At 38.5% G+C, this 10527-nt stretch overlaps 1 protein-coding gene across 1 annotated transcript in view; it reads right to left on the bottom strand.

The window, feature by feature from the left end:
* Nucleotides 1-10301: 10301 nt before the first annotated feature.
* ERC2 (ELKS/RAB6-interacting/CAST family member 2) overlaps nucleotides 10302-10527 on the bottom strand; it is a gene marked incomplete at its 5' end in the record, with an annotated part of 568754 nt that continues 568528 nt past the window's right edge. The window contains one exon of the mRNA XM_083352921.1: nucleotides 10302-10333. The remainder of the gene's footprint in view (nucleotides 10334-10527) is intronic.

Genomic DNA, 10527 nt, shown 5'->3' with positions numbered 1-10527 from the left:
AAAAGCGACTTATGACCAATCCTCACACTGTCATGTGATCACAGCTCAGGACCTTGGCAACCAGCATATATTTATTTATTGAATTTGTATACCGCCCTATTCCCGTAGGAGTCAGGGTGGTTTACAGGGCAGTTAAAACCATAAAATACAAAAATTAAAATTAATTAAAACAATTAATTAAATTCAAGCCCCAAGTAATTTATAATGGTGGTAATAATAATACTAATACTACTACTACTACTACTACTAATAATAATAATAATAGTAGTAGTAGTAGTAGTAGTAGTAGCAACAGCAGTAGTAGCAGCAGCAGTAATTGCAACCGTCCCAACCAGCTTCTGACAAGCAAAGTCAATGGGGAAAGCTGGATTTGGTTAACAACCATGAGATTAATTTAACAACTACAGTGATTTACTTAACAACCATGGCAAAAAAGTCATAAAATCAAGCATGATTCGCTTAACAACAGACTTACCTAGCAACTGAAATTCTTATCCTAATTATGGTCATATCTCAAGCACTACTATACAAATCAACCATTCAACTGCACCAACAAAAGAGATGAGTTAACATACTATTGTATATTACTCCAAGGTTTATCTTCATGACCAAGGTAATATTTTGTCATAGAGAATATATTCTCTAATAAATTGTGACAAAATTATTTAGAGATTTAAAGTGAAAAGCAGCACTTGGAATTCAGCTTAGAAACAAACAAGCAGCAAATAAAGTTACTTTAAAGTACAATATTCTTTGGCTGACTCATATTCTTTCCATTTAAACCTGCAAGCAAGTCTCTGCTAGTAAGATGGTATTCTTGAATACTGTAATTGCTGCTCTTAGAGTGGTTTCTATAGATATAGAATACCGCATAACAGAATATAGACTCCCCTAGACTTTTTTTTTACAGTACCGGAAGTCTCTTTGTCACATCATTCCGCACCAGCAAAGCAACAATTGGAACAAGCCTTCCAAGATTCCAGAGTAGAGTCCCAATATATTATGTCCAAAAAAAAAAAAAGACTGGAAGAAGCAACTCCAGCTCCAGAGTTGTCAATGAGGAGTGCTTTATGCCTATCTGAATAGGCATCCCTTCACATGCATATATTGTAGCTCCATCCAATTTACGCTGCTACCCACTGGAGGCAAAATCAATTTCAGCTTTAGCACTAATTTAACCATTGACTTTTTCCTGACTGGCCAACAAACAGCTGCTTATGTACTTGTGTGAAGATGGCAGTGTTGCAGAAATGAGGAATTATCCACATTCAATTCCAGGGAAGTTGAAATTAAGCTCATAAAATTCCTACCCATCATATCCAGGGTCTACAACTGTCCAAGGACAAAAGCAGGGTTGATATAAATGTGATAATATTAAATAAACAAACAAACATTTGTCTCTGGATTTTGAAGAAAAGCTTTCTGAACCCAGAAGAGAGATGGAGCTAGAAAGTTAATAACAGAGGGGCAGTGATAGAAATGGTAAACAATATTCCTGGATTTTTGCAAGTATGTGATGAGATTGTTGATCAAAGTATATTCAAAGAAATGGATAGGCGCAAACTTCTATTAATTCTATTTTCTGCCCTTATGAACAAAGATATTAGAATACAAGTACAAAGTCTGATCAGGTTGCCTGCACATTTTGCAGGACAATGAAATGATTCTCAGAGCAGATGGAAAAAATGACTTCAGAACAGAGTTGTAGAAATATACGTTAATCCATTTAGTTGAATTCCTGCCCTTCCTGATGCCTTTTGTTTCTTAATGCTGGCTTTGATTGAAAAATGTTAATGTACTGAATGAATTATTATACAAAAAGGCAGATCTCCACAAGCCCTTTTGCAAAACATTATTTCCAGAAGGGAAGCTTGTTGTCATTAAGTGCATTTAAATCTTTATGCCTGCATCATGCATTCATGAATGTATAATTCACTTCCCTTTCTCTAATCACTCATTATTATGGAATTCTGCCTTCATGAGAAAAAGCAGATCTGCATAGAGATTTACCAGTGTAGCACTCAATTAGAATGTTAAATATAAAACTGGTGGTGAAGCATCCTGAAAACTTAATAGTGGCTTGACAACTACATCTGGGCACAATCAAGAATAGCAGAATTTTTCTTTCACACGAGGGTACTTGAAGCACAATATTTTTTCCAATAGAGATGGCTTATGTAAATGGCTGTCAACCATTGACTGCTTATAGCTGACTTAAATCCCCATCAAATCTGGTTTGTTGCAATGGTCTAGAATGAGATATAAGTGCCTTTCACCAGGAAGCCTTCAACAGGAGATGGTTCCTGCAGTTCCATGCAGATATGGACCATTCTTGTGCATAGTTGATAATATCCTTATAGACAGCACTGCAATAAAGTCTCCAAAGCCTGGGTGTTCCAATTTCAAGATGATGTCTGCCTTAGAGCAGGGCTTTTCAACTTTTTCACCCATTGTACCACTTTTAGGATATGGCAACATCCGAGTACCACCAGTCACCTAGCAAGGTGTCAAAAACTTGATTACCAAAAAGGAAAAAAGCATAGTCCTTGACTTACAACAGTTTGCTTAGTGACTGTTCAAAGTTACAATGGCACTGAAAAAAGTGCCCCCCAAACCACAGCCAAGCAAGACACCTGCCTGCCCTCCCGATGGCGCTCTTCCTCCTGTCCAAGGTTTTCATTGTTGTGAGCATTTCTGTTGAGGATTGGCAGTGGGGGTGGGGGGGTGTTTGATTTTTATTTTTCCCCCCTCTGCTGGGTGGGTGCAGCAGGTTTTTGTCACTTCACATGACCTAGGACACTGTGACTGTCATAAATATGAACCAGTTGCCAAGCATCTGAATGTAAATCACAAGACCCTGGAGATTCTGCAACAGTCCAGCTGATCGTTGCTTCTTCTGGGCTCAGCAGAAGCACCAGGATCAGCGCCGAGCTCCAGCTGGAGCCTGGTGCTGATCCTGGCGCTTCCTCTGAGCCCTGACAGCCCTGCAGCTCCAGCCATCTCTCGCTCAGGCTTGTACAGTGCTACCGCCAGTTCAGCTCATTCCCCTCCCCTGCTACCACTTTTCTAGGATGGTCGCGTACCACCTGCTAGGTGTCAATGTACCACAGGTGGTACCCGTACCACTGGTTGAAAAGCCCTGCTTTAGAGGATGCTCAAGAAATGGATTCCTCATGTATAAATTTATCCTCCAGTTATGCTCAACAGAAGAGTTTTGTTTTTGTTACTGGTACGAGGCAATATGACCTTGGATGAGACAGTAGATCTGTTTGTTCCATTTCTTCCTTGTCCTATTCTGGATTGCATTGTTATGACAGTCTAAGTTATGTCCAAGCAAGCGTAAATCAACTCCAAAGTGATTTGAAAACAGTTTTTTTTCCTCTATTGTCTGTAGAAACACTTTCCCCTGGTTAATGCCAGCCTTTCTGACTCTGATGGACTTAAATGCTTGTGTAATATATTTATTTATAGAATTTATAAACATACCGCCACAGACTGGGCTGTGCTGGAGTTTGTAATTTAGAAATATAATAAATAAATACACAATTTTTATTACAGGAATCTAAATTACTCTGCCCTTAGATCTGCAAAAGGATAGGATAATTTAAGACCCAAACACCAAATGTGGTTGAGTTTAATATTATTGGCATAAATACCTTGACTTTTTAATATTTTCTTTTAAAATGATTAATTGATGTAATAACAAACATGCTTAGAGGTACACATGTGCAGTTAAAGTGTGAAATCATTACCAGTCTGAAGATTTTTTAAAACAACTGCTGTTTATTGCTCTTAGGAAGCTTTGTGAGAAGAATCTATAGTTCTAAGATCCAATCTGCTAGTCAGTGATATTTCTTCATGAAAAACAATAAACACATATATTTTCTGACCTTAGTTACTTCCATTCTGGAACAATCTCATCATACTTCCCCATAAAATAAATGCTATTTATTCTATTGCTTGAAAGCCCAGTTTAGGCACCTTCATTGAAGCAAAAGGAGGAAAACAGCCACAGATTCTGCTGTTTCTGAAAGGGGAGCCCACTGACTCCCCTCATCTCCAGGTCTTTAGAGATATAAAATCTGAAAATCAAGAGCTAATCTGGGAGCAGCAGGCAGAAATATATTGCATTTTTGGCTTACACACTTCTCCCCTCCAAGGACAACATTTGGCTAATGAATAGAATATTCTAAAAGCCCTTCCCATCCCCAGCTTATATTGAAAGCTTTTCCATGTTTGAGGTACTATATTGACTTAGTTTAAATATTTATGGGTGCAATGTATATACAATATTGAACAAAACCAGATTCATTCCTTAATGAGTGAGAAGAAATGGACTACTTACAGAACTAAATATACTAGAGTGTCAAGGGGGCAGGCAGGAACTAATACTTTGAAGGAACTTTCATAGCTACTGAGCTGAAGAACAAAGCCAAAGTAAATTGCAACTAGATTTTGTTCAATTTTTTTATTCAATGTTTATATTCACATTTTTTTTAAAAAAAATATGGTCTTAAAATGGAGAGAACATCTTTCAGTATCTTTAGCTGCTTTTGTACTTTTATTTTTCACCAGGGCCTGCTAACCCCTCTGCATTTCCATATGTCTAGGTTCAAGTTGTTTGACTGGATGTTTGTAGGTTATTAGGGCCACATTGATGTCCTTCTTCAAGTCATAGCTTTATTCACCAACGAGTTGCACTCTAGGAAAATGTCTTGCTTTCTAACAAATAATAGTGAGAATATCACCACTTATAAAATTCAAAAATTGAGAGCATTGCTAATATTACTGTTGCATTCTGTAGAGATAATTTATAAAATGGGCTTTGAATGAACTATTGGGGGTCACCATCTTCACTTTTTTAAAACCATATCCTACACATCCCCTAGTTGTATTTGTACTGCTGTACTTTCACCAGATCCCTTAAAGCTGTGTTTTAGCTCCTTAGTCATCCTGAGAGGCAGGTGGAACTGAGATATAATTACCCAAGATGACTTAGTGAGTTTAGTACTAAGTAGGAACATGAACTTAGAACATAGACTCATATGGTTGAAAGGGACCTTGGAGGGCTTCTAGTCTAATCCCCTGATCAAGGCAGGAGCTTTATACCATCCCAATCAAATAGTTGTCCAGTCTATTTTTCAAAACCTCCAGTGATGGAGCGCCCACAACTCTAGGAGACAAGCTAGTCCATTGTTTAACAGTTTTCACTGTCAGGAAATTTTTTTCTTTATTTCTAGGAGGTTCTCTCTTTAATAAGCTTCCACCCATTACTTCTTGTCCTGCACTCTGGTGCTTTAGAGAATAAACAACCTCCTGTTCTCTGTGAAAAGCCCCTTAAGTACAAAAGAGTTATTATGTTTCCCCTAATCCTGCTCTTCAATAGGCTAGACCAGGGGTAGGCAACCTCGGCTCTTTTATGACTCATGGACTTCAACTCCCAGAATTCCTGAGCCAGCTTGGCTGGCTCAGGAATTCTGGGAGTTGAAGTCCATGAGTCATAAAAGAGCCGAGGTTGCCTACCCCTGGGCTAGACATACCTATCCCCCTCAACCATTCATCATACAATTTAGCCTCCAGTTCCTTTATAACTTTTGTTGCTCTTCTCTGCACCCTTTCCAGGATCTCAACATCTTTTTTGTATCATGGTGACCAGAACTGAATGCAGTATTCCAAGTGTGGCCTCCTTAGTGTAGTATAGAGAGGTACTATCACTTCCTGTGATCTTGATGCTATCCTCTTTTGATGCAGCCTAGGACTGCATTGGCTGTTTTTGGTAGCTGCAGCACATGCTGACTTATACTTCAGTGGTAGTCCACTAGGACACATAGATCCTTCTCATGGGCATGCTGTTGGGCCAGATACTGCCTATTCCTTATTTGTGCATCTGGTTTTTCCTGCCTAAGTGTAGAACCTTACTTTACTCACCACTAAACTACATCTCACTGGATAGGGACCAATGCTCAAGTTTGTTAAGATACTTCTGAATCCTGAGTCTATATTCCAAAATGTTAGCAATTTTCCCCAGATTGGGGTCAGCTGCAAACTTGATGAGTGCCTCTTCAATCCCCTCATCCAGATCATTTATGAAGATGTTGAAGAGCACTGGGCCCAAGACAGAACCTCAAGGTACCCACTGTGAGTTTCCCTCCATGTAGATGTAGTAGAGGACCACACACTGGGTGCAATTGCTCAGCCAATTGCAAATCCATCAGGATTTGAGCACAAAAGTCTTCAGCTTCAGCCCAAAGTTATCATTTTGAATATTCAAAATTGCCTTAGATCTTTATGATTTACAATATCTTTGTCAAAAACATGTTTGTCACTTGAAAAGAAAAAAGAAAAGAAATTGGCTTAACAACAGGAGCTAGAATACTGGAACATGTGCACACAAATGATTCATGCTTGCAAAAGACATATGCCTAATTGTCTTCAAAAAATAAATATGCCAACTTTCTAACATTTCCTATGGAAGAGCTCAGCTAGAATACCACAAAGTAATTTGGTATTCTCTCGGTGCTTTGGACTAAATCTCAGCAGCCCAAGTAAGATGGCCAATGGGAAGGGATTAAAGAAATAATAATCTAAAGAATTTTAGCACCAAGTTGCCAAACTTGTAAAGAAATGGACAAAACAGCAGGCAAATGCTTATTCGTCAGGTAGGTAAGTTATAAAGCAGGAGAAAGACCAAAAAAAAAAAAAAATCCCACCCTCTTCAACCCCCACCTGGAGTGCAACATCTGTTACTGTTTGTGACATCAATTCAAAATTCATAATAGATTCCAGAAACCTTCTAGTGGAGAAATGAACATGTCAAAATTACCTTGCAAACGGTCTCTTTGTAGATAATCTCAGGAGAAACTAGAGACAGAGGCAGTGTAAGGACCAGCTGAAGCCTAACTACAAGATTTTATCCTCACCCTGCTGACAACTCAATCTTCTGAAAAGTATACTCTATACTGCCATTATTAATATTAGATATTCATTTCATTTTTGTATAATGTGCATCTGCTCTTCAACTCCCCAATTTACAGGTAGTATTATGGAGAATAAAAGTTACAATACGTATGTCATCATCATTGTCTCCCTGGTGAACAGCACAATTCATGCAAATCTCACTTTACATTTATCAGAACCTGTTATGGATATGCGATTGATAGGATGCATCAATACTCAGGGGACCAGGAAATGCCCAGGAGACCTTAACAATAATAAGCTCTAACACAAGTCCAAAAGCTTGGAAGAATAAACCTTTGGTCCCAGGGACTGACTCAGGTTGGATCCTGCAACACTATCCCGTGACAAGTATATTTACCTTCATTCACAGCCTTAACAACTACTTGAAGCTATATTCAGAGTATATTATAAAAAGTGATAACTTGGGTTTCATATAACTTATTCCCAGCCGCATAGACATTGGCAGCCAAGCTCGTCATTGCAGGTGGTGAGGTCAGTGTTCTTGGCCTACTTACAATAATGCAGGAGGTATTTAAGCAGTGTTGAATACTGATATAACCACAACAGAGAAAAACATATACAATTACCTGTCCAATTCCACAACAGCACATCAAAGAATATTGGTACATTCTACACAGTGATAATGCTACTTTTAATTCTTTACCCTAATATCATGTGTCTTTCCCAAAAATAAAGCAAAGTTATTGTAGTATACAGCATAAGTTAGATGATGAAAGTAGTCCAGGATTATTGGGATGGCAAAAAGAGCCTTGGTGGAGCAGTGGGCTAATGCCTCCTTAAGTAACATCAGCTGCCTGTGATTAGTGCAGGTTCGAGTCCCACCAGGCTCAAGGTTGACTCAGCCTTCCATCCTTCCGAGGTAGGTAAAATGAGGACCCAGATTGTTGGGGGCAATAAGCTGACTTTGTAATAATGCCTCTTGGGGCCCCCCGAAAGCCCTAATAATTTAATTTAATTTAATTTAATTTAATTTATTGAGATTTTTATACCGCCCTTCTCCCAAAGGGACTCAGGGCGGTTCACAGGGCATAAATATAAACACCAATACAAACATTAAAAAATAATTAAATTAATGCCCAAGTTAAAACCAGAATACTAAAACAAACCAATAAAAAACCCAAGTACCCCCATCAGGCCAGACCCGCTAGTTCAAATAAATGGGTCTTCAACCCGCGACGGAAGGATCGGAGGTCTGATGCCATCCGGAGCTCGACCGGCAGTTGATTCCATAACGCCGGAGCACCCACAGAGAAGGCCCTCCCCCTGGGGGCCACCAGTCGACATTCCTTGACAGGAGGCACCCTGAGGAGGCCCTCTCTGTGGGCGCGCACAGGGCGGAGGGGAGTCGACGCCGGCAGCAGGTGGTCCTCGAGGTATCGCGGACCCATGCCATAAGCAGGCATATACATAGAATGAAGGCTATTGCTAAGCACATTGATTTGTGCTTTACATTGTAAGCCGCCCTGAGTCTTCGGAAAAGGGCGGGATATAAATGGGATTAAAAAAAAAGTCTTAACATATTGCTCTTGCCATGTTCTAAGATTAATTTTGATATTCCTGCCATATGTAAAAAAATAAAATAAAATAATCTGCAAGCTAATGATTTTACAGAGCAAAAAGATACCATGTGTTCTATTAAGATGAATTCATTTGTTTATAAAATGTACATAGCACTTTTTACTTATTGCTTAACTATCTCAGAGCAAGGTCTGCTGTGTTTTCAGCTCCTTACCTTATAGGAAGGAGATAAACTGACCCACGCATTTCCTAATGTTGTAAATCATACAAATAGAGGTAATAAAGAGCGATGATTGTCCATTGTTTCTATCCTGTGTAAACATGTCAGCAAAGCATATAACACTGTTGATTGGCCATAATCATATTATCTTTTAAAAACTATATGATTATTAATTTGTCAACAATTTCAGCACCAAAAATAAATTAAATTAGCTTTCATTTAAAAATATTAAAGGTGTATGTGGGGGGTGTCTCTGAATCTGCTTAATCCAATTGAAAATAATGGAATTTGCCAGTTGTGGCTATTTACTTGATTTCATTATATAGCTAAAGTTGAATTGGATCCAGATCCAGTATATATGAGTTTTCTGTGGCTACTGAATAGGAAGCTACCTAAATGAGTACAGCTAAAAAGATTATCCAGAAATTTTGAAGATTATGTACACTGACATAAAAATAAAAAGAGCTGCAGTATACTTTTATCAAAATTTACAGTGCAATCCTACCTGTGTGTACTCAGAATTAAAACTCAATGAGATCATCAGACTTATTTGCAAAGTGTGTACAGCGCATTGACACTGATTCACTAAAACACCTCAGCATTATCAAATGTCCATTTCCTTGTCCAAAGCTCACTGTTTTTGCTCTTGAGAAATCATCAGCATAATTTTCTGATTCTTGCTTGCAACTGTCTGTAATTCCCATTTATGTAATACAACTGATTCAATAATCACCCAAAATATATTAATAAATATTAATAAATTCAGTTAGTGACAAAGGCCATTTTACGTCTGACCCTCATTTAAGTCAAATGACTTTGAAGCTTTAATCTAAATGGGAGAATCTTTCTTAAGATTATTAGTAAGGAGATATAATACATATCTATCTTAACACAGCCATTTTGTCATGCCATCTGTGTGAGCTGCATCTCCACAACAGTTCTTTACACATTGAAATAATTATCTCTCTGAAGTCTGCAGCTGGTCTTTCAACTTGCTGATGGCATGGTATCAGTGGCTCAGTAGGCAGCACTTTTGCCTCAGGCTGCCAGGGTCAGGGGTTCACCTTCTGCTAGGAGAAAAAACTGGACATATTCCAGATTGTGGGTGGGCTTTGCTAGCCTCCTAGGGGGCAGTCCTTAAACCAGTAAGTAAAATTCCAAATGCCTTATCCATATCAAATCACTCTTCCTTGTGGTAAAGAAGAAAATGTGCAAGAAAGCTAAATTTTGTATGCTTCTGGAGCTGGTCAGAAATTTAACTTTCCAGATACAGTCACAGATTTAGGGACTTTCTAGGAAATTAATACATACATACATACATATACCTATATATACATACATATACATATACTCATACACACACACACACACACACACACACACACACACACAAGTCATTATGTAGGACACTTATAAATTTGGATTGAACCTGCTCTGGTGTTAAAGCTCTGATGCTTGGTTATCTCAGATGACTCCTTCCTCCTCTTCTTTAAGACAGATAAAGTTGGATCTCTTGAAGGAACTGGGGATCACATTCTAGGCAAAGGTTGGATTGGTGATCAATGTACTGCATGAGATTTTGCCGTGGCCATGTGCCTCCAACAGTGACTGGATCATCTAGTCAAGAAAAACAAAGCTGACATGTAACATTTTGCTGGAGCATAAAAACTAAGCAAAACCGATGCATCAAAGCAGAAACTGTATAAAATACAAAGGTCTGAACCAGCTATGGTTTCCTGCATTCATTGTTTCATTGGTTGGCAAATGATTTTAAGTGTACTACATATGCTTTCTGACGGATAGCAAATAAG

Source organism: Vipera ursinii, assembly GCF_947247035.1.
Source record: "Vipera ursinii genome assembly, chromosome: 2".
NCBI lineage: Eukaryota > Metazoa > Chordata > Lepidosauria > Squamata > Viperidae > Vipera > Vipera ursinii.
The sequence above is the reverse complement of the archived record's forward strand: the minus strand, read 5'-3'. Positions and strand labels throughout refer to the sequence as shown.